This window comes from Bombus vosnesenskii, unplaced genomic scaffold (assembly GCF_011952255.1).
Source record: "Bombus vosnesenskii isolate JDL3184/JDL3185 unplaced genomic scaffold, Bvos_JDL3184-5_v1.1 scf7180000015296, whole genome shotgun sequence".
Classification (NCBI taxonomy): Eukaryota; Metazoa; Arthropoda; class Insecta; order Hymenoptera; family Apidae; genus Bombus; species Bombus vosnesenskii.
Genome location: NW_022883925.1, coordinates 13,019 through 37,832, shown reverse-complemented (window position 1 = coordinate 37,832; position 24,814 = coordinate 13,019). Strand labels below are relative to the sequence as shown.

The window sequence follows — 24,814 nt, the reverse complement described above, 5'->3', positions numbered from 1 at the left end:
CATGTAGGAACTAGTGATCATACCAACATGACATTTATCTCAACAGATTAAACAGTACTGAACTCTATGATGATGCGCTAGCATGATATAATGTCGACGACGAGGTAGCGTTGTTTGCTGATTGGTTATACTTCAGGACTACATGTGGGACCTCTGTACGATCGCTGGTTAAATCGGTCACTTTGCGATATGCTTATGAAATCTAAACGTAATTCTTTTGTTAACATTTTCATAATTATACTTCAATTTTAGGATTAATTAAACAAATATTTAATAATTATTTTAATATCGATTACTATATATAACGATTATTATAATGCGAAATTTTATGTGTAAATAGTATGTTAAAATATGTAAATGTATATAAAATAAAATATATAAATGTGTGCATATGCAAAATATATTACATGTGTGTGTACCTACATTTAAAACACGTAACAGTTATACAATATTCTAGATTACGAATTTGGATTTATCGTTCATTATGTTCTTTCATTACAATTTAGTTGTCAGTTGCAAATCGATTCATAAGTTTCATAAGGGAAGGATCTTTTTATTGCAAATAGACTAATGGAATGTTTTTCTCTAAAATCAATTGCAAATAATAATTTTGAATAAAAACGGAAGAAGAAATGTCTTTCCTAAAGGAAGAAAAATGAATAAGGTATGAAAATCTAATAGCTGATAAAATTTTATTCGTTATTCCTTATTGACTGTCGATATTAGACCTTGATATTTCGTGTCAGGTATCCCTATCTCTGACATTCAATAAGAAAGGAGAACGTTTGTTTAGAACCTTACGTCCTCGAGAATGTTTCTAGTCCTATAACAAACAGTTTTTGTAAACAAAATCTTATTTTTAAAATTACATATTTACATACATTATATTTAAAAGTCTCGCTCTGACAAAATAATATTATTATACAGATGTATAGCATTACAAATTAGAAACCGAAAAGACATGTACCTCTGTAGCTCATAACTTTCTTTGACGAAAATTTATTCCTATTCTAATTATAAAGTTTTTAGTAATAATAATAACAAAATAATGACTCGATGATTGAGTACATATTAACAAAAATACCCGTATCTGAAATGTTTATTATTTTGAAACTTAGTGAGGTACAATTATTTCATAAAGTTTATTATTCTCGCTTTGTTTCGTGCAAAATCAATAATTATATCTTCGTAATTTCAATTTTCACATAACTTATTCAAATTAAATAATCAATTAGATAGTCTTCCCTGAGACATAGTAGTATGTATATAATTTTTAATTAATTTTAATCTAGAGAAAGCACGCCCTGCAGAAGCGATTGGAATAATTAGTAATATTCTTGAAGTAACATAAAATTGGAAAATAAATCCTTAATTTTATGTATCATATTCGAACATTGCATTGCTGTTATATACAACAAATTTTTACTGTATATGTCACAAAATATTTTTATTTCATCAAGCATATCGCTTCTATCTACATTTCGATGATTTTCATTTTCTAAAATAATGTCCAAATTCATACGGTGTTTAATCGGTTCTTCTGCTTTCATATTTTTTAGTATTGTTATGTTATATAGAAATCTGAATGGTACAGACTCATGCTCAATGCTCAATTTGCATGAACCTTTCTCCGATTGAAAATATTCTCTGATCAGTCATAACTAAAAAGTGCTTTTTGAAAAAGATAACTTCGGTGTTATGCGAACGTGTATCTCCGCTTCATAGGCATAACAAATTTTCGTTTTCTTAATACGACGTCTTAAAAATTTAATGAAATGTCATTATTAGAGCAGGTGAACCTGTCGAAGAGCTACTTGCTCATCGATTTCGATGCCTTTGAAATATATCGTGAGATCATGATTCTGAACAATATTTTCTTATAGATACGAATGCTCGGTCTTAGTTTTCGTTATATTCATGCAAAAGTATGTTTGGTATCATAAACATATAAATCCTTTTTTTATATTTTATATAAAATTAAGAGAATAATGTTTGACATCTTATTTGTAAATAAAATAGTAGACGGTATTATTTCTTCTTCTAATGTCAACCAGCAATTTTCTCTTAATGTCCCTTTAAGATGTCTTAGAACCAACAATTTATTCTACACCGGTCAACACATATTGCTTTAATCGTGAGCTAAATCATGCTAACTCCTTTTATTCGAAGATAGATCAACTTTGGCAAATCACAGTCTCCTTAAAACACTTGCTGGAACGTTTATTTTAATTTATTTGTATGCTTGTATCTATATTTAATATATATATTATTTCGAGCATATATATGTCGCGTTCACATTATGATTAGGGTTAGGTGAGTGTAACGAATCTTCATTTGGATTAATCATTGTTGTTATGTAATAGAGAAGATATTTACTAGTGCAAATATGATTATTACAGAATTTGACAAGTAGCCGTAGTAATTAGATACTCGAGATGCTAATGACGATGATGTGAGATCGGACGAGAACGAGTGCACTCAACGTAGTATGAGAGTTGGCTGAAGTAAGTAGTTTTGTTACTTGCTCTTAATATTCAAGAAAAAAAGAATATTAAAAAAACAGATGTATGTAAAAATGAGAATGATACAATGTATGGCAATAGTCGCGTAGTACTAAAATATTTCTTTTTTTCGATGCTTATATTATAGATTATTAAAAATAGATTATTAAGGAAAGCAAAAAAAAAAAAATTGTAAAAATGAAAAAACCAATACCACACGGAGTTCCCAAACGGTGAACCATCCAAGTACCATTCGTGCCTAGCGTTGCTTAACTTTCGTGATCAAACGAAAACGAGTGCTTTTTTAATTTTAATTATAACGTTTATTGCCCAAAGAAATACATATTTTGTATATAAGGCCGAAAATTTTTACTATATCGAATGCTTTTTCAAGGCAGGCGGCTACTCGTTGCTTTGCATTGGGAGCCCACCAGATGTCTGACGTTAGTTTATTTATTGCGTACAGTGTGGAATGTTTGTGTCGGAAGCCGATTTGATTGTGTTGGATTACGTTGTTTTTTGTGCGGAAGGAAACTAGGGGGTTGTTTATGACTATTTCGAATACTTAGCTTATGTTGGATAGGAGGGGTCGCAGGTTTGATTTTGTCTTTGTTTCCGCGTCTTCTTTTTTTATTTTGCACTTGCCTGGTCAATGCGACTCAATATATTTTACGCATCGATAATTAAGGTTACAGTTTTGTGAGATATGACATTGTTGGCATTTGTGGCATTGCGTCATGTAATTTTTTCTGGTTTTTCCCCATTTTACCCTAAAGTAATTCAGACGGCTAATTTTTGGTAAGTTACTAATATTGCTATGAGAGAATACTTGGACTATGTATATTGGGAGCAGTACGTTGTTATCTATTGATTTTTTATTGAGATGCGTGAAACTTTTTTTAATTGGACGTCGGACATCTATAATGCTTGCAACTCTACGAGTATTTCTATCTCAGAGATTTATTATTTACATATGTATAGAGGAATATATATAGGTACTGAATTAAACCATAGATAAACATATGATAATGAGTGGACTTGTGGAAAAAAATTACTTCCTCTTCGATTTCGATGGGTTTTGAATATATTATCCGAATATATTATTATATTGAATATATTAGTATCCGAGATATTCGCAAATAACTGTCGATAGTACTATAGTGTAGTCAGCCTATAGTTGTGTGCTGAGGCAGCGTATGGGTCAGTATTGGTTGCCCAAGTCCACCACAAATCTATCTCTTATCTTCTGTTTATAGTATATATAAACGAGAATTGGGCTAACTCAATGTCCCGTGCATAACTGCATAGGTTGTAAGAAATGTCTATTGTAAACCAATTAAATGTAAATGTCATCAATGTATTGCGTTAGGGTTAGTCTTTTTAATAGCTTGCTTGAAATAAAAACAAGTTAATTATACAAATACTGAACGAATTGATAATTGATATTATTTTTCGAAATAGAACAATTATTATTTTATGCTAATCATTTCGCGTGTAACCTACGAGTGCACTCAAATTTTTCACTCTTAACTCCTTTCTAACCTCATCTTTTGTAATTATTGCGGCTTATTTACGGTGTATTTACATGCGTGTGGTATTCGCTGGATAAACACTTCTCAAGCTTGTCGAAGGCGCGGCCCCTTTCCCCCACAGTAGTTACATGATAATAATTTTATTTGCACTAAAGTTCGTCGATTCGCGGATAAATATATCGAAAACTAAATTGAGAATGCGATAATCACGAGACTATCAATTTATATTATTTTAAATATAATTATTTTATACGTCTTTCAAATTTATTTGTGAAATTAGAAGTATTTTGAAAAATAAAGAACAAAATAAAGGATTCTGTTACATTGAACCACTTAATTGAGCTTAATCACTAAATAAGTTCGGATTATCCTTTTCTCTTTCTTGCTTCAGTTTTTCCTCGGTCCTGTCGTTTTCGACGAACTGATCGATCGTCATAATGACATTAACAAATTAATATCTTATTCGACAATGATAACGGATTTACTTTCATTAGAAAATCGATTGACTGTGTTTACAATCAGAGCATGAGCATTTTCTTTGGCCTGATTGGTTACAAATCTACCAATGTGAAATTCACCATGAAGCATGAAGATAAATTTGCATTTAATTTCATCGTTTGAAAAAAATTGTCTTTTGAACGACGCATTTTCACCTTACGAAAAAGCTTTGTTGCTTTTGTACAAGAAGAACTGTTTTCATCGGAATGGTTATCCGAAAGAATAATTTGAAAAAACACTCTGTATAATATAAATGTGTATATCTGTACTATATGCGAATTTACCGCTAATCTACATCGACCCATTAGCACCTATTCTATGGTCATAACTGACCATATACCAGATCAGTGCTTTTCTATTCTTCGAACGAATTTCTGGTTTTTACGAAATTCATAGTAAACTTTTTTTATGTAGCGATAGTTTATTTTTTGGTAATTGTTCACTGGTAGAATGTCTACAATGAGTCAGTACATTTTCTTCCTTTTGAGTCTGATTTGCTCGATTTCTTTATTTATGTGTTGTTTCCAAACAAATTTGTCTGGATGTAGATGGTCCGGGCAAAGACCTGATTATTTAACTGTTTTGATTTGCTGTATGATGTGGTGGTTGAGAATAATAAGAGATGTGGTACCTTTCCTTAATGTGAATATAGTGAGGTTGCATTTACCCGTATTTTCAGTTTATTTCTATCTATTTGGCCGTTCCTCGAGTATTTCGATGTGAGTTTGTAGCTGTAGCTACATTAGAGTAGGTTCTAATTTATTTTATATAGTGTCGTACAGTGACAACTATCTACTTGCCAAGCCGCGTTACAAGAAAAAACCTGGGAGCACAGGAAATTACTTTGAACCCCGAGACAGTTGGGCTGATATAGTCGGCTGCCCGAAAGTTCCATTATAATATTTCCGAATTAAACATGATAGAATTTGGAAATATTGCGCTATAACGGTTTGTGAACAATATAAAGGAATACCGATAATGTGTAGGTCAAGGTGGGTGTAGGTCGTAAGATAAAGGATAGTGTAGATAAATATGACAAGGTGTATTTATAAACAAGTTATTTACTATAAATTATTTAATATGTATACAGGCCAGTCGTATTATAGCGGCGATAGTTAGAGTCAAATTATTAATTTTGGTTTTTTATCGTAGTTAATATTATGTTGGTTGTGGCCATGTTGAAGGCAAATCAGGATAGTCCTGGCCGAGGTCGGTGGTCTGGCCCTATAACAAATAATATCAACAATAATATAGCAAATAAATATCATAAACATCGATATCATTTGTAAGGGAATGCACTTTGAGTATAGTGAATTTATGTTGAACAGTTTTTGGGTACTAGATTGAAATTAGATAATAATTTTGTTACTTATGTTATAGATTTACCCGTTAATTTTAAGGAGATGCAATTGTTCAGGCGCCGTTAATTCACTGGATATGTCGTCCTTGTAGAGAAATGTTAGGTTGGCATGATCGCTAGTTACTACAAGCTAAGTTGGTACGACTTCTAACGACGCTCTTTTGTCTTAGAAGTCGACCACGTGTTAATTGACCGAGTGTATTCTGTGTGTTAAGACGTGTCTTACGAGGCGATATATTATTACAAAATATATTGGAGAAAGTCGAATCTGCGTGAATCGATTAATTAATAAACCCAAACCTATATCCTTTAACAGGTTATGGGCCCAGGGCAGTAAACTGCGGTAATAAAAGGCATTACTTTTGAGTTTTTGTGTTTTCTGAGATAATCCAAGAAGAGACCACGCCATGGTCGACCAGGAGAGAATAGGTGATGTGGACAGCGATATGAAGCCGGCCCTAAGAAAGGGGAATTACGAATATTGGAAGACAATGACGGAAGCCTCGTTAATTTTCCTGGGTTGCTGGAAAGCAATAGAGCCAGGATTTACGGCAGCAGAAAGGTTGAACCCAGAGTGCATGAGGATGGACAACATGGCACGTGCGTACCTTCCCGGCATATTCGCCCCGAATATCTTGGGGAAATTAGGACTTTGAAAACAGCAAGGGATTCCTGGAAGGTGCTAGAGGACGTCCACCGGAGGTCTACGTCGATGGACACTGTTTTATGCATACGGGAACTGGGAACTATAGAGAAGACCCCCAACATGGATATCTCCACATACTGCGGGAGGATATACGACCTATGCGACAAGCTCTCCAACGTAGGATTAAAAATTGAAGACCATATGATGGCATGTTTCGTTTTGGCCGGCCTCGTGGCGGATCCAAATTGTGCAATGTATATTAGAACAATAAGAATCGATAAGAGTCTAACCATGAGGATCGTGAAGTCCGATCTTCTACTTGAAGAAAAACAGATCGAAGCGGCCATGGATTCATCCGAGAAGAACAACGCAATGGCGACCTGGAAACAATGGAGGCCCAAGCCTCAACAAAGCAAAGATGGCGCGAAACCAATGCACAAAGACCAAAAGGATAAGAAGTGCTACAAATGTGGAAAATGAGGCCATATGTCGTACCACTGCCAAGAGGAAAAGGGAGATAAGGAGGACCAAAACCAAGGAGACAAAAGGGAGAGAGAATCAGAAGACAAACCGAAGTCCAAGGGACTTATCTCCACGCTAACTCTATCATCTATCAGCCACATGGAAAGGGACAGGATCAGCTACCTTGACTCGGGGGCCTCAAATCACATGACTTCGGACAGGTATCGGTTCGTGGATTTCGTGCCTGCAACTGGACAGATCAGGATTGGTAAGGTGTACCTGGAAGTCAAGGGAAAAGGAACGATCGTCGTGAAGATGACTAAGGCCTGTGGCAGGTGGAATCTATACTTGTCGAACGTCCTGTGGGTACCTGAATTAAATGTGAATCTAATCTCAATCAGGCAATTGGCAGTATGTACGAGGGATGAGGCCATCGGTACACATGATGATGGGGATGTAATATTCAATTCAAAGGCAGGAGACAATGTGTACTACCTAGAAACAATACCATCTGAAAGGCATGTAGCAAACGTTTCCGTGGAGAATGATCAGGAAAGACCTGGGAAAGATGACGACGACATTGAGGTCATTGAAGCCAAGGCATACAAAAGTATCGTATCATGGCATGAGAGATTAGGTCATCTACATGGGAATGCGATGAGGAAAATCCCTGTAAGTAGTGTGAAAGAGGACTCGAGGAAACATGAGGAACCATGCAGAGTCTGCGTGAAAGGAAAGATGACCAAAGTACCATTTCCGAGGACAGCTCACCACATGTGTCAACGCCCTTTAGAGATTGTTCACAGCGATATTAGTGGCAGAACTCAATGCAAGTGGCTGGGCGGAGGTAATTATTTTGAGACCCTTATTGATGACTTTTCTCGTTTCATGCACGTCAGAATCATCAGTAGGAAGAATGAAGTACTCAAATGTTTCAACGAGTACCAGGTGGAAGTGGAGGCTTTGCACCAATCCAAAATAAGTGCCCTCCAAACTGATAACGGGGTTGAGTACACGGGGGAAAACTTTGAGAAATATCTGAAGGAGAAAGGCATCTTACACAGAAAGACCGTTCCTAGAAACCCTGAACAAAATGGGGTTTCCGAACGAGCAAATAGGTCGAAATGTCTAGATGTTTACTCATCCAATCAGGACTCCCTGACTATCTGTGCGGGGAGGCTGTGAACACGGCATGTCACATAAGGAACCTATTTCCATTCACCGCTATCGGAGACAAGATCCCACTGGAATTATGGAAGGGTAAGGGATGTGACCTCCAAGGGGAGATTAACAGACTGAGTGTGCTTGGATGCAGAGTCTGGTATCTGAAGAGTCCAAGCGGAGGAAAATTCGAGAGCAGGGTGGATGAGGGAATATTTGTAGGATATGAAAAACAGGTCAAAGGTTATAGAGTTTACCTGCCGAAGACCAAGAAGGTGATAATATCCTGTCATGTCAGGTTCGTGGAGAACACGTTCCCCTACAAGAACGCTAAAGCGGAGATGAGCAATATAAAAAGTAGGTCCTCAGAATGGATATGGGATGTAGAAGCCTTTGAACTTGGAAGGGGAGTTGGCCAGACTGACGTCGAAACACAGAGTGATGGCGAAAACGACGAAGGGGAGACTGACTACTTTATGGATAATTTAACGAGTGAGAATAATCCGGTGGAGGCTGTGAGTGTACCGATTGTGCCCAGGAGGCCGGCAAGACGGCACAAACCGAAAACATGTGATAATTGTGCTCATACTGCGACCGTTTGTAAAACTCAAAACATGTGTGTACCTGTGAATGTGTACGAAGCCCTGAGGGGGCCAGATGCTCAAAAGCGGTCTGACGCAATAAGAAAAGAATTAGACAATCTAAAAAGAAAAGATGTGTGGGACATTGTGCAAAGACACTTAAATAAAAACGTTATAGACTGTAAGTGGGTGCTTGTGATAAAGAGAGCCCCTGATAGGTATAAGGCTAGACTGGTAGCTCGGGGATTCTGGCAGAGATCTGGAGTAGATTACTCAGAAACCTTCAGTCCAATAGTGAAACGCAGAACTCTAAGAATTCTGCTTGCCCTATCTGCGGAGAATGGGTGGGTTTATGAGCACATCGATGTGGAATGTGCGTATCTCAACAGTTCTCTGGATGAGGATATATACATGGAGCAACCAGAATTTCCCAAGCCAGGGAAGGACAGAACTCAATTTGTGTGTAAACTTAAAAAGAGCCTGTATGGACTGAAACAAGCTGGGAGAATGTGGTTTAGGCACATCAATAGTATTTTAAAGGGTATGAGTCTGAACCCATGTGTGAGCGATCCATGTGTGTATGTGAATGCGTCCAAAGATTTGATTGTAGCTGTGTATGTGGATGACATTCTTGTGTTTGGGACGAAGGAGTGGATTGAAATATTCAAAACTAGGATTAAGGACAAATTAGACGTAAGAATGCTAGGTGTAGACACTCAATTTCTATCCATCCGCCTGAGCATGCCAAACAGCACCACTGTGATATTTGATCAATCCATACAGATAGGTCAAATGCTGGATCTGTTTGACATTACTCGTGAGGTTGGGGTGGGGGGAGTGTCGACACCGCTAGCTAGAGAATGCGAGGCTGGTTTTGATATTGAACGTGATGAGCCTCTCGACAGCAAATTATATGAACAAGCTGTGGGGCACATAATGTATGTAGCTACTGTAAGTCGTCCTGATGTTGCGTGTGCAATAGGGAAACTAAGCCAAAGATGCGCGAATCCGACTGTATCCGATTGGAAAGCAGCGAAGCGGGTATTCAGATATTTACTAAAGACCAAAGACTTGAAGTTAGTATACCAAAGAACCGGGCAACCTCTGAAGGTGTTTTGCGACTCGGATTTTGCGGGTTGCACGGTAGACAGGAAATCCAGGAGCGGGTATGTGTTCATACTCGCTGGTGGTGCGATATCCTGGCTATCCAAAAAACAACCGATTATAGCTCAATCGACGTGCGAAGCGGAGTTCGTGACGATGCAGGAAGCAGCAAGGGAAACAGTGTGGATTTCCTTACTGTTAAGGGAGTTGGGCCAATTGTCATATTGCCCTCGCCCTTGCAAGATCTTCTGTGATAATATCGGAGCTATTTCATGGTCAAAGGATGAAGTAGCTGCCGAAAGTTCTAAGCACGTCCAAGTGCGTTACTTTTATATTAGATTATACGTATTATATATAGGGGATATTAGATTATACGTATATACCTAGTCCTGAGAATGACGCTGACATCCTTACCAAAGGCTTAAATAGGGTTAAGACTCAGTATTTCACCAAAGCTATGGGGCTTGTAGGAACTACGATCAAAGGGGAGTGTTGAAAAATGTTAGGTTGGCATGATCGCTAGTTGTTACAAGCTAAGTTGGTACGACTTCTAACGACGCTCTTTTGTCTTAGAAGTCGACCACGTGTTAATTGACCGAGTGTATTCTGTGTGTTAAGACGTGTTGTACGAGGCGATCAAATATATTGGAGAAAATCGAATCTGCGTGAATCGATTAATTAATAAACCCAAACCTATATCCTTTAACAGCCCTAAACCAGGATATTTAAATTTTATATTATTGTATTAAATAATATTGTATTGATAGGAAGTATTTTATCGCTACAATTATGAGTTTTGATTAAATATAGCATAGTGTCGCGTCACTACGAGAAAGGAGGTCAGTCGTAAAAAATGGCAGTAATTGTATAATAACAAAGAACAAGCCAAATATACCGGAATAACTCATCGGCTAGCGGTTGTGTCTATCAAAAACAAAAGAAATTTGAAAGATCTTAGTTTATAGGACTTGTTGACAATCAATGTCACGCGGTCGATACAATGTTTCAGTGGGCTGTGTTTAGACACACAGCATAATTTATAAAATAAACAATTCTTATATTTGATTTAAGAAGTGATAGATGGTTTGCGAGCAGTATTTATTAGACAGTGGCTGAAATTCAGTTTATAATTTGAATTTAATAATTAAATATCTAACGAATGAGTGTTTAGTCTATAAAGCACGAATGGAACAGATGATAACAATCTACAGAGCGTTCGTGCTTGGCGGGTGTATTATTTTGTTTTGTTTACCTAGTGGATGGGTATTCTGTTGCGACGGCTTTAAATTTGTAGATGTAAATAATGGGATTGTTTGATATTATTATAAGGAGTGGGCGATCACGGCATGCACCCTGAGAGTTGTATAGCACTGGTAGAGTTATTCGAGTGGAGATAGTCGCTAACTATTGATAAACTGCGTAAAATGCACTTGCACTTGCACATAAATTCAATCGAGGTTGTTAGAATCACGTGGCAGGCTAAAGTATATGTCGGAGATGAAAGGTCATCGGAGCCTTCCCCTTGGTATTTCGGAAAAATTCCTTAACACCGTAATCTAGAATCTACCATAGCTGTAATTAAACAATTGTAGTCACCCAGTCCGATTGTAATTGTTCGAGATTTGTGATGATGAGCTTGGGCTCAAGGCGACAATTAGTCGCCGAACGTAGCCGCGGTCAAGGGATGAACGCTTTGTCTAACAAAGGCATTGAGTAACCCTATAGCTCTCCTTAAAAGAAAGATTTGTAGCGGCACGTGGCAGTAAACATTCCAACGGTTTCTGTCCCGTAGCTCGCCACACGCAGATCCTATTCTCCGGGCAGGATGTTTACCAGATGCCGACGCGTCTCCGCAGTACGTGATCGGCTAGCCCGAGTACCGTTATAAACACTAATATCTAGTTACCTAAAATCCTTCAACAGATAAACAGTCTTTGTCCCAGTTACAGGAAGACAGGAGAGACCTATTTTTCCACGAACGACGTCACGGATGTCGCGAGTATGTGATCATTGTGAGCTGTGTCAACTCTGTAACATTTTTGTGTGTGTCAATAAAAATAACTTCAGTGTAAAAAAATGAATAGCTTCAGTGAGGAATCCTTACCTGTCCCAAGCCTCCGCCAAGAGGACGACTCGGGCCCAGATTCGGACTTTGACTCGACATATATGTAATTGTACAGCATAAGAACATTTATATAAATAATATAATTGTACAATAAATGTACGCAAACATTGACATTATTTATTGTTAGGGAAAAATCGACATAAATTTCCTCTATATTGTCTATTGTAATGATCAAGTTTATTTCGTTGATTGGTGGTTCATCGGCTTATTCTGTTTTTGCCGAGCACACGCGTTTTTGTGGCTTGACGGTGAACTCGACCTAGGCAGTTTTTGCATAAAAGAATGTATGTGTGTGTTTGCAGAGAATGCCTACATGAAGACAAGAGGGCTTAGTCAGCGAGTTCAAGCGGACGTCTCTCTTTACCTGGCAGTTAAATAATATTTCAATCTCCCGTAATCTTTCAATCTCTCGTAATCTTTCAATCTCCCGTAATCTTTTAATCTCCCGTAATCTTTCAATCTCCCCCTATCATACCTACATATACTATGAACAAAATACTGTATCCGGTAGCAACCTACGCATAGGTTGCACGGACGCACAACTATAGGCAGAATTCATTCAAGCGATACCGGCAGTTTTTCGCGAATATCTCGGAAATTAAGCAAGTTCAGTCCTTGTATGGATAGGAAAAGATTTTTCAAAATATAGATTTGCACGACATACGCAAAAAACATCAAAATCGAAGTTTAGTCAGTCTTACTACAGTTTCAGTAAATAGTGAATATAGACTAATATCTACGTAACATAGTGTAATTAATATCGCAATCTCGTTATACAAACTTGAACGAACGTATAAAGTGTCAATTTTGAACGATCCTTTAGTTTTACGATTTATTCCTTTTTTCGCTAGCCGAACCGTGGACGTCAACCGACATGCCGGTGGAAGTGTCACACGCTCAAGAAAGGCCACCCGCTCAGAAACAGTAATAAAGTAGACGAAACATCCTGCATGCCATAGCTATCGAAATAATAACAAAACAGCCCCTCCAAAGGGACTAAAACCTCCATATAAAAACCCTCCTAAATTAGCGCTCAACACATTATTCTGTTGTAACACTTTGAACCGACACTCTGTTGGATTTATACAATAAAATTTCCATCAACTTATACGAAGTCACCTGGTCATGCGATAGCGGTGAGAATAGACAGTAACCGAACTCCCACCCGTGAGATATATGAATCATAGTGAGGAGGCAAAGATCCCAGTTCTTTAGTAAGTAAGTCAGTCTGTATTTTGCTATTGAAGTGTAACTTCGCCTTTTGAATAAAGTATTGTTCATTCGCCTATCTTTTTTTATATATATCGAAGATGAAAGGAAAGCCGAAGCCTTTTCTTGGAAATTTTGGGAACATCCTCTACTCTAGCCTAGATTTTATCCTAGCTGTAATTGTTCAAGATTTGTGATAGCGAGATTGGGTTCGAGGTGACAATTGGTCGCCGAACGTAGCCACGGTCACGGGATGGACGTTTTGCCTAACGGAGGTCTGGAGTGGTTGTATGGGTTTTCCGAGAAATGTGGTAGTGGCGGCATGCGGCCTCGGGAGCGGGCCTAGCCACGTGTGATGTTGCCTCAGAGGTCCCGATACAATGGGACATACATTGTATTAATAATCAAACTCGAGGTAGAAACTGCCTAGCAACGGTGTTTGGAACTTTCTCGATGCTTCCAAACGAGTATAGAAAGCAAATGCAATCGTACAGCGAGAAAAATCTCCACGAGGCTGGCATTCGTGCGATTGTCTTGGAGAGTAACACATCGAGCATTTTCAACAATCGTATTTTTGCGTCTAAGATTAGTCTACGCTTAGTAAAGAGTTATTCCGTTGACCGTGGATTCGTTTAAACACAAAAACGTTGTTAATAGCATTCATTAAACTTATTATTCGTAAATCATACTATTCATTAAACTTACTATTCGTTAAATAAGTTTAATGAATAGTGCTAGTCTAATGAATAAGTCTAATGAATAGTTCAATGAATGCGCTATTAATAAAGGAACTTGTTTGGATTCAGAAGATGGATACACCTATTGGCAGCCACATCCACTATTCCTGTGTAAGTTCGAGCAATATGACGTCTTGTACGAAGGAATCGCCACAAAAATTCAAGAAATAAAAACCAATAGCAACCCGACGCTACCGGGTTTTGCCTTTACGACTTAAGAAATAACCTTTGTGCTAACCAAGACTGGAGAACAGCCTTTGTGCGGATACACCCTGTTATCCACAGAACACCCCAAGCTCTTTTTCCTAAAAACGACTAAAGGAAATACATTTATACCCAAACGTAAAACAGCAGTCAAAAATTTGGATATATTCGCATACGTTAACTCAAAATTCATTTACGTAGAAAAACTGTCAGAAGACAAATAACGGCACTCTATCAGGATATATTGACACTAAGATGCATCTCGGAAAAGAAAATAATAGAGAATGCATTCAGTCTAGCAACTATATTACCTGATGAATTTGCGTATGCAATAACCAAAACTCCAGGACACATGGCTTTGGTCGCAGGAGAAGCAGTACACATAGTTAAATGCATTCCAGTTCAAGTGAAAGTAGGCAATGCCCTGGCCGCGCTGAGTGCACTCGTTCCCGTTAGATCACGAAAGTTAAGCAACGCCGGGCACGGATATTACTTGGATGGGTGATCGCCTGGGATTCCGTGTGGCGTTGGCAGAGCGCGCTGGGCCCGCCGCGCCCCCCATGCGGTGGTTGATACGGATGCCAGCGCGAAGGTTCGTTTCTCAGAGGAGATTCCTGATCAGGTGTTGAAGGCTTTCCTACGCCACCATTCCTCAGATCAAGGGGGGGTACTTGTCCTGAAGTACTCTCATGGTGTTTAGATAGGTTTCGTGAAATGTATCCTGATGCTCCGTGTGTAGATTTTGACTTTACTTGGTAACAGTGCCTTATTTATTCATGTGTGTATATATGCCTAAATGTGTTCCCAGCGGGTGTTATTCTATTGGAGTGATTTTGTCTATATTCTTATATTTTATTTAATAAGATATGTTTTGTTTGTTGTTTTTCTCCCTTGCATTGACACGCGGTGAGTAGCGTCAGCTTCCGGATGACGGGTTGTGCATCTTGATTGTTGATTTGGTATATTATCATTACGTAGATTTTGATTACTATTTCCATGTGATTGTTGCCTCCGGTGTTTGATTTGATTTACTGTTATGAACATAGGTTTTGGTCATTTCGATATTAACGTTTAATGATGCATACGGAGGTATCTTCGCCAGAGGTTCCCATGCGGACTGTTCCAGTGCATATCTTTTTTTGTTTTCTTTTATTTAGTTTATCCTTTTTCGTTCATTTTTTATTCACTGCAAGTAGTATTTCAGCGCAAGAAGAAGAGGGGTTGTAACCAGCCACGAGAAACAAACCATGGATTAAAACCTTATAATAAATTATTAAACCCTTAACTACTCATGGTGAACGGATTAAGAAGAAATAATAAATGACAATTAATACAATACACAGTAGCAAAAATGTAAAAATCTGTTAACGAACAGTCACGAGAAAGGATAACTGGATCGTAATCAGCTATCAACCCGTCCATGATTGACGAATTAGAAGGAATATATGAAACACTGAAAGATAAAGGCAATACCCCGAAAGGAAAATCCCATTGTGACGCACTGACAAAATGAATCAACAAAAACTTCATAATAAAGCGAGACATGTTAATAATAAAATATTTTTGTTCTGTTACACAGAATGGGCGTTGAATTTAACAATCAGAAGAACCGGATGGAATCTTACCTAAGGACTACCCGGATGCTTACGAGGAATTGTTATTCAGTTGTTGCGTCCATCTAATCCGCTCTGCTTACTAGTTCCAATATGTTTTTATTTGTCAAGACTGATTGGATCCGGAGGATCAAGAATTACACGAAGATACGCCAACACACTTGCTGTGTGGAGTACCGGAGCGAACTACAGCAAAGCATTGCCGAATGTGCGATATAGATATGTCACAGATACAACCCGCGACATCCAGTACTGAGTGTATAAACGCTTACATGGATCTTACCGAAACCGAAAAAAGTTTTCTGGCTTTTGGAAAGATAACTTGCCCCGTTGTCCCCCTAGATGACTACAATATCATTATCGACAACTTACACGGATAAATACATATACATATACATATTTATACATATACATACATATACATACATACATACACATGTCGGATCACGATTCGAATCTTGGGCGCGCGACGACTCTTCATGTGGACTAGCCATCGTTTCACAAAGCCGAGATTTTATTTACACGTATATACAGGTCTATCACTAAGCTTAACAAATAATAGGTACAACTAATAATAAGTCTAACAAACACTAAGCCTAATGAATAATACGATCTACGAATAATTAAATTAAATAATACTATTAGCAATGTTTGAGTTCAAACGAATCCACGGTCACCGGGATAACTCCTTACTAAGCGAAACTAACTTAGACGCAAATGCGATCGTCGAAAATGCTCGATGTATCACTCTCCAAGGCAATCGCAAGAATGCCAGCCTCGTGGAGATTTTTCTCCCTGTACGATTGCATTTTGTTTTCTATACCCGTTTGGAAGCATCGAGAAGGTTCCAAACGCCGTTGCTAGGCACACTCGTTGGAAGCATCGAGAAAGTTCCAAACGCCGTTGCTAGGCAGTTTCTGCCTGGAGTTTTGATTACTAATACAATGTATGTCCCATTGCATCGGCACCTCCGAGGCAACATCACACGTGGCTAGGCCCGCTCTCGAGGCCGCATGCCGCCACAACCACATTTCTCGGAAAACACATACAACCACTCCAGACCTCCGTTAGATAAAACATCCATCCCGTAACCGTGGCTACGTTCAGCGACCGATTGTCACCTCGAACCCAATCTCGCTTATTACAAATCTTAAGCAATTGCAACTATAATAAAATCTAGGCTAAGGTACTAGAGGATGTTCCCAAAATTTCCAAGGAAAGGCTTCGGCTTTCCTTTCATCTCCGACATACATATAATTGTAAATTACTATAGTAACGGGCCCAAGAAAGTAAGAATAAAAAAAAGAAAAACAAAAACAACAACTCAATTGAAAACGTAACAATAACAATTAAAATATTTTTTTCGTGGCAGCGGTGGGATGCGCTCCACAGAGGATTAAAGTTCTTACGATTATTGACAAAATATAATAGAGAATATGGCAACTCCATTAGAATCATTGAACGAAGACATGCTCTTGACATTGTCAGAAAAACTAAGAGCATGTGATGCAAATTTTCGAGTAATGAGCCGACATGAGTACAAAAACCAATGAATTACAAGACGACATGCGTTCACTCAAAACAAAAAAGCAAATCGAGACACCCGTATCACTGCCGATAATTCCTCAGGTGACAATACCGACAGACGGTAGCCCCCAACTAATCAAGTTAAAAGACGCGATCGAGTCAGTACCAATATTCGACAGACATCGACCCTCAGTATTTCAATTTTTAAGAGCATGCGAGCGCGCACGAAACATGATTCCGCGGCATCAGGAGCCTCAATTGGTAAAATTATTAATGAATAAGCTTCGCGGGCACGGGTACCTCGCCGTAGAGGACAGTCAGCTAAACAGTTTGGACGATTTCGGGAACAAATTAAAGGATATGTTCGGCTCAGGAAAATCCCTTAACGAATATAAGGGAGAATTAGGAACAATATTGGAACGACCGGGGGAAGACATACTAGACTATATAGATCGCGCCAGAAACCTTAGGTTAGCAATAATGGACGGAGAAAGATGTGATTACGGTATTATATCTCAGGATGTTCAAGACACAATAGATTGGGACACAAGGGAGGCCTTCGTTAAGGGACTCCCAAACGAGGTATATTTGCGAGTAAAAATAGCGGGATACCATTCTTTAGAAGAACTCGTATCGCCAAGCCGTTAAAGCAACGCGAGAATTAAAACGAGCAAACGACAGAACGCAATACCAACGTCCGACACCTCCGAACAATTACAATCGTAACAACGTTCGTCCCCCGAGCAATAGTAAAAACATCGGAAACAACCGCCAGGATCGAAGACCCATATCGCCGCCGCAAAATGGCCCAAACGCTCCGAGACAAAATGCGCTAACATGCAATTATTGCAAAAAAACCTGGGCATTTGATAAAAGATTGTTATACATTCAAAGCCAGAGTAGACGCTAGGATAATCGTACCCTATGCATCGGAACAATCGGGAAACCGGGCACGTCCTTCGGGAGAATGGGGCGAGCCACGAAGGAACGATATTCCGAATCGCCCGAGAGTACAGGCAGTAGCAAGAAAGCCGGCGCCTACGCCAGTAAAACAAACACGAGCAGCGATCCCCGTAAAATCAACTACACGATCTACAACAAAAACCAGAGCGAATGTAAAGCCGGCTGTAAAACCAACGGAACCACCACCAAATACTGTGGGAAAACCTTCCTGCTGGATCAAAAAGAGAAGAAAATACGAGAAGAATTGACAAAAGAAAATCACCAAGGATCGGACTCAGATTTGGACTCTCCGGATTGTTTCAATAAAAATGAACGAAACTCCAAGTACTCCCACCGCTAGAATAGTCTCCCCAGATTTAAAAACTAAGACAAATTTACTATTAGACTCCGGATCAGAAATCAATATTGTTACGTTTTTGTTTGGTTCGTTTTGGTTGTGTTGCCGTTAATTTTTGAATTCAGATTAAATTGTAGTGTTGTCTGTTATTTAATGCGATTGACAATTAAACTCCACGTTTCGGCTAACCTGCTACGCGCAGGAGTACTGGCACGGGAGAGGATTAAAGTTGGTGAAAATAAATGTTCGCTTAATCCTATTATATTATTAGACAAATATTCTTCACAAAAAATGTTTATTCATATCCTAATTGGAAATTGACAGAATTGTCGTTGAAATTTCAAATACTCGAAGTTACTCGAATCGTTCGCAATATGTTTTCACTCTTATTAATTACAAGATTTTAATTTGATAGATTTGCGATAATTTACAAATTGACAAATGCAAACACGTCGATTAACAAGACTAACAAGAACTGGGGAACTGAGGAACTCTGAACTAAGGAATTATCTCTCTCTCTTCTATGTCGCTACGCTTATTTATATGTCGGAGATGAAAGAACACCGGAGCCTTTGAAACTTTGGATAATCCCGCAACATTGTAACCTAGAGTCTACTATAGCTGTAATTCAACAATTGTAGTTATTCAATCCGATTGTATTTGTTCGTGATTTGTGATAATGAACTTGGCTCGATGCGACAGCCAGTCGCCGAACGTAGCCGCGGTCACGGGATGTACGCTTTGTCTAACAAAGGTACGGAGTAATTCTATAGCTCTCCTTAAAAGAAATATTTGTAGCGGCACGCGACAGTAAACATTCCAACGGTTTCTGTCCCGTGGCTCACCACATGCAGATCCTATCCTTCGGGTATGATGGATACCAGATGCCGACACGTCTCCACAGTACGTGATCAGCTAGCCCGAGGGCCGTTATAAACACTAAGATCTAGTTATCTAAAGTCCTTCAAACAGACGAACAGTCTTTGCCCCAACTACGGGAAGACAGGAGAGACCTATTTTTTCAACGAACGACGTCTCCCACTAGGAACTTTCCCTCGAGGGCGGCTAGCATCGTTTTCTAACCACCGATGTGGAGATTGACCAATTAGCAGCAACGCTAATTTCCCTTACTTTCTGAACGAAGGCTTTTCTCGACGAATCCGATGATCTCGTGTCCTTAGACACACCCCATTATAGTTTTCCTCTGTGGCATCATCGGGGCGGGAAAGACATTCTCGCTCGCGACCTCATTGATGAAAGGAGTAACCCTTTACGACCAGTGAATATTACGCGTCCGACTTAGATTTTGTGAGTACGTCCATCTATCATCCCGTCGACCGCGGATTCGTTATTGAACCTAGGATCATTGTCATTAGTTTCTCGAGTACCTAACTACCACGGTTACTTGTCCGGTTCTATAATAATCGTATTTGCACTAGTCAATGTCTTCTCTATTGCATAACGACAACGTGTAACCCAAACGAAGATTCGTTTCACGCCCCTAACCCTAATTCTAATGTAAACCCGACATATATAATGTGTAATAATTAGAAGATATCTTAATGTATACATATTTTTAATTTTTTTATTGTTACTGAAGTTACAGTTATTGAAGTGTGCTATTCATTAAATGTGTTTAGGGAAAGTTCGGTCACCGAGATCACGCTGTTGAACAGTTTGCGAACAATCATTGGATATATGGAAGGAATTACGGTTTAGGACCTGCATGGCCAAATTTTTATGTCCTCTGTTTGGAACCAACTCTATTCTATTCGCGAACAAAGATTCACGATGGAAGTATCCGTCAGAGAGGTTGTCCTCTGCAACTTTACATTGTGAACAGTCCTTGAAGCTGTTTGCGAAGTAACAGCAAGCAAAAGAGTTCTATTCGAAAACCAATTGGGGGGCAATTTACGAAGTTCAGTGTTTGGCCAGCGGGCACTGATCTTTAGACGAGCGCTTTACTCCAATGGTATCTCGTAAGATCGAGAGTGGACAGCGATCGTGGGCGTGTAGAAATTTACAGGTTACTATCTTTAAAGAGATTTATCAAAGAACAGAAATATCAAATAACAATATTTGTACAAGGAATATAGTAATATTAATAGAATAGCTAAAATGGCAATCATTTTAATCATAATAATATACTATAATGATGGAAGCTAGAACACAAAAGTTTATAATATTATGAAAGGCTTTCGAATATGTAGAATAATTGAAATCCTTAGAATCTGTTTTATCAATCAATCCGTAGATAGACCTTAAATGGCAGACCCAGCAGAACTTAGAACTGAACTGTGCTCCTCTCTAGCTCATTAAATTTTGGGTGATTCTTGAATCAACGTCTGTGTTTAACCTGAAGTAAGTCTTTAAACCGCAGTGTTGCTAATTTGTTGCTAATTTATATATACAGTTACGTGCAAAAGTTTTTGATAACATCGTTTTACGATAGAAATCTTATAATATAATGGAGTTAACTTGCTCTTTGTCGTAAAATATTGTTGATATCTTGTAGCTATGCCTTTCGCAAGGATAATAGCAGCAACGTGGCCGGTTTTCTTTAGAGCATTATTTTGGCCAGGCCAGGTCAGAATTTCTTTGTCTTTGAAGGTAACTAGTGTCTAATAAGACATTTTCTGAGCGCCGACGTTGACATGCGAATGACATCTCATTGTCCGAGCTTCTCTGAGGCACCGCGATCTCTTCCCAAATTCATTGCCGGAATGACGAGACCTCTTGGAATGATCCACACCTCTTGAAGTCGCCCTAAGGTTGGACTCGCCACCGTCGCCTGGAAGAGATTAACCTCATTTTCGAGGATACGCATCGTTTCACGCAGAAGCGCGTATATTCTAACCGGTCGTACTTTATGGGATGGCTACCTGAGCCTATGAACATAGGTAGCCTTCAGGCCTTTAGAAGGAGCGACAGCTGCACCTCCTCTATCTCCCGCATAATCTCAGCGCCAATGTCGGTAGTTATTCGGACAATTATAGCGCTCTTGACATTGGATACCTGTTCAGAGTCGTCCCCAGAAAGGATAATATGACGACTTAAACTTGTTTTGTTATCAAATGTCCATATGGTAAATTATTATGATTAGTTTATTAATGATAAATGGATTAAACAGATGTTAATTAAACAGAAAACAGTGGTTATTAAACATGACCCAATTGCAATAAACGTATAATAATTAAAACAATTAGATAATTAATTAACAATTTTCGTCAACGCAAATTCAACTCTCTTTTAACAACGCTGACAACACTATCTTGACAACGCAATCCGCACTCTCGGACTTCTCAATTCATACTCCTGTTAATTCGTTTATCGTCCCCTAGCATCCCCTTGTCTTTTGTCATAGCCCCAGTACGCATATGCTGAGCAACCGCTTGTTTATAATTCACACCTAGGCAACCGCTTGTTTACGATCCGCACAACACCTCTTAGGCCCCTCGTGCATGATACTACATTCGGCCGTACCTGACAATCACATCTGCCCTCGGATGTGCTCATCATCACTAATTTCACCCTCACCTCTGACTTCAACAACGTCCCACCATTTCATGCGATTAGCCGCCGTGGTTGTTGTTCGTGACCCTTCGTGTTCGCCCTCTCGTTGTACCACATAGCAGTCATTCCGCAAGACTTTTACCACGCGGTACGGCCCAAGGAACTGCGACTGCAACTTCGGACCAGGACCTGCGTCCTCTCGATCGCCACTAAATCTCCTGTCTTATACGCTGTTGCCTCTTTACGTCTCTTGTTAAACGTCCGTCTGTTTTTAGCTTGAATTTCCTCGATCCGTTTTTTTGCCTTTACGCGTAGCTGATCTCGCTCCTCTTAGAACATCACGGCCCACTCGTCTTCGACCAGCTGCGCGCATTCTCATCCGCGTTCCAAACAAGAGTTGGAACGGGGTAACGTTCTGCTGGTGGTTGCGTTCAAATACCTTTGCGCTATCTCTAGGTGTAACCACTTGTCTGGTGTTGGCGCAGACAAATTCGTCAATAGGGGATTAAGCGTCCGTTTCACTCTTTCTACTTGTGCATTGTAGTCCAGCCGTGCTGTATACCTTTCTCATTCCAATAATCCTCAAAGGCAACGGCTGTGAATATCGTCCCGCGATCCGAGATAATTCTTCTCGAATTTCCGAAACCTACAGACTGCTTCCTCAAATGGCGAATAACTTCCGCAGAACTTGTTGATTTTGTGGAATACAACCAAACGAACTTTGTGAAGGCATCAATCGCCACGAAGATATACCGGTACCTTTTCTTCGTAGATGGCAATGGTCCAAGATGATCGACACGATAAGTGTCAAATGACAACTCCTCCTTGTCAATAGGGTTCAGGAACTCCTCTCGTTTTCCTTATTTTTTCTCCGCAAGGATACAATCGATGCAACTCTGCACTACCTTATCCACCTTCTCGCGCATGCCCACAAACCGATAGTCCCTTTTTAATAACGCTTCCGTTTTAGTGATGCCCAGATGGCCGTGTTCGTGAGCTCGTCGAACCACTCGAGTCTGCATTGACTTTGGCACGCCCAGCAATGGTATCTCCTTTATTTCTTTGTACAAAACTTCGTCCTTTGAAACGTATCCGCCAGCTTCGTGCTGTTCGATGTTGTCCCGGATCTACCGCAGATTATCTTCTTGCAAATGCGGCTTCCTTAGCCGTGCAACAATCCTTTGTTCGTCCTCGTCTAGCAGCATGACCATGAGCAACGGATTTCGACTTAGCGCGTCGATGTGCAGTATGCTCCTCCCTGGCCTAATTGAATTGCTCTAAAAGAATTGCCCACTTCGCAACACGCTCTGGTCCTTCTTCTCCTCCTTTCTTCCCTTTTTCTCCTGACCTCCATCTCCCTTTCTTTAGAAAGCCGGCATTTCATCGCCTTTGTGCAGAAATCATAAAACCTATTCCAAAACCGCTCCTCCGCGGCCATCTTCTCAACGGCCCGGTTCTCCAATTTAAAGTCTTCACCGATCGCGACCTCCAACTCCGTTCTCTCCTCCGTCCATCTAGGGCACCAAAAGAGCACATGTTCGGCGTCATCCAGCACCGCACCACAATCCCAACAACTGGTGTGCGACTCTTTGCCGATCCTATGACGGTACCAGTTAAAGATACCGTGTTACGTAAGGATCTGCATCTGTATGGTAGTTGATCTTCCTCTTTCTTTTGTAGAAGATCAGCGGATCTTCTACCAGTCTCGTAGTTCAATTGTGGGGGTTGTGGAACGCCCACTCCAATCTCCACCTGTCCTCTGCCTCCGTCTCCAAATCCTTCATTTCTTCTTGCCCAACATGTGCCATTTCTTCAGGGCTCTCGTTGATCCGCCTCTTCACTCCATACTGCTTCCACCGCAACCATGCCTTGATGTAAATCGGCATGCTACCGGTAAGCACACACAGACCCCCATGTGACACCGTACGGTAGGCGGTAGACATACGGATCAACGCCGCCCTTTATGCCCTTCTCATGATCGTCCTATTTGTTTCTCTTCCCAGGGAGGAGGCCCATATCGGTGCGCCATATAGAACCACAGACTCCCAGATACCATAATACAGTCTCCTGACTAAATCGTTGGGCCCGCCGACGTCTGGGAGTAGGCTCCGTATGGCGCCCAAGGACCGTTCCGCTTTATCACAAACTGCTTTGAGGTGGGGGAGAATCCCCTAGCACTATCCAACACTACCCCTAAGTACTTCACAACACGGCTAGTGGAAATCTCGCCCCCATCCCCCACGTCGAAGTTAAAAATCGTCGGTATACTCTTCCTTGTTAAGAGGATAACCTCCGTCTTCTCCCTGGCCAGGTGCACTCCAGTCTCGCAGCACCACCTAGTGGCCAAGGCTATGATCGCCTTTATCTTCTCATTGACGCCGTGAAACCCTCAGAGCTTGAGTAGAACCGCCAGATCGTCGGCGAACGCTACTGCTTCGGTATCCTTCTCCCGGTCCAGCGCTTCCAGCACCTCGTCATACACGAGATTCCACAGTAACGGTCCTAAGACCGATCCCTGCGGAACCCCCGTGTAGACGTTCCTCCCTACGACACCGTCACGACAGTGTATCAGTATTCTCCTCTCAGCCAGATAGTCCGCTAACAACTCCTGTAGCCGTCCCGGTAGCCGTCTCCTTCGATCCTCCTCCATTATCCTCTCCCACCTTAGAGTGTAGAAGGCGTTCTTCACATCAAGGGCGACCAGAACACACGCCAGGCCCTTCCTTCTGCACTCTTCAGCA

The 24,814-nt window shown here is 40.0% G+C and overlaps 1 pseudogene; it reads left to right on the top strand.

The window, feature by feature from the left end:
* The first annotated feature begins 14,535 nt into the window (after positions 1-14,535).
* Positions 14,536-14,653, top strand: LOC117241117 (annotated as a pseudogene).
* Positions 14,654-24,814: the final 10,161 nt, after the last annotated feature.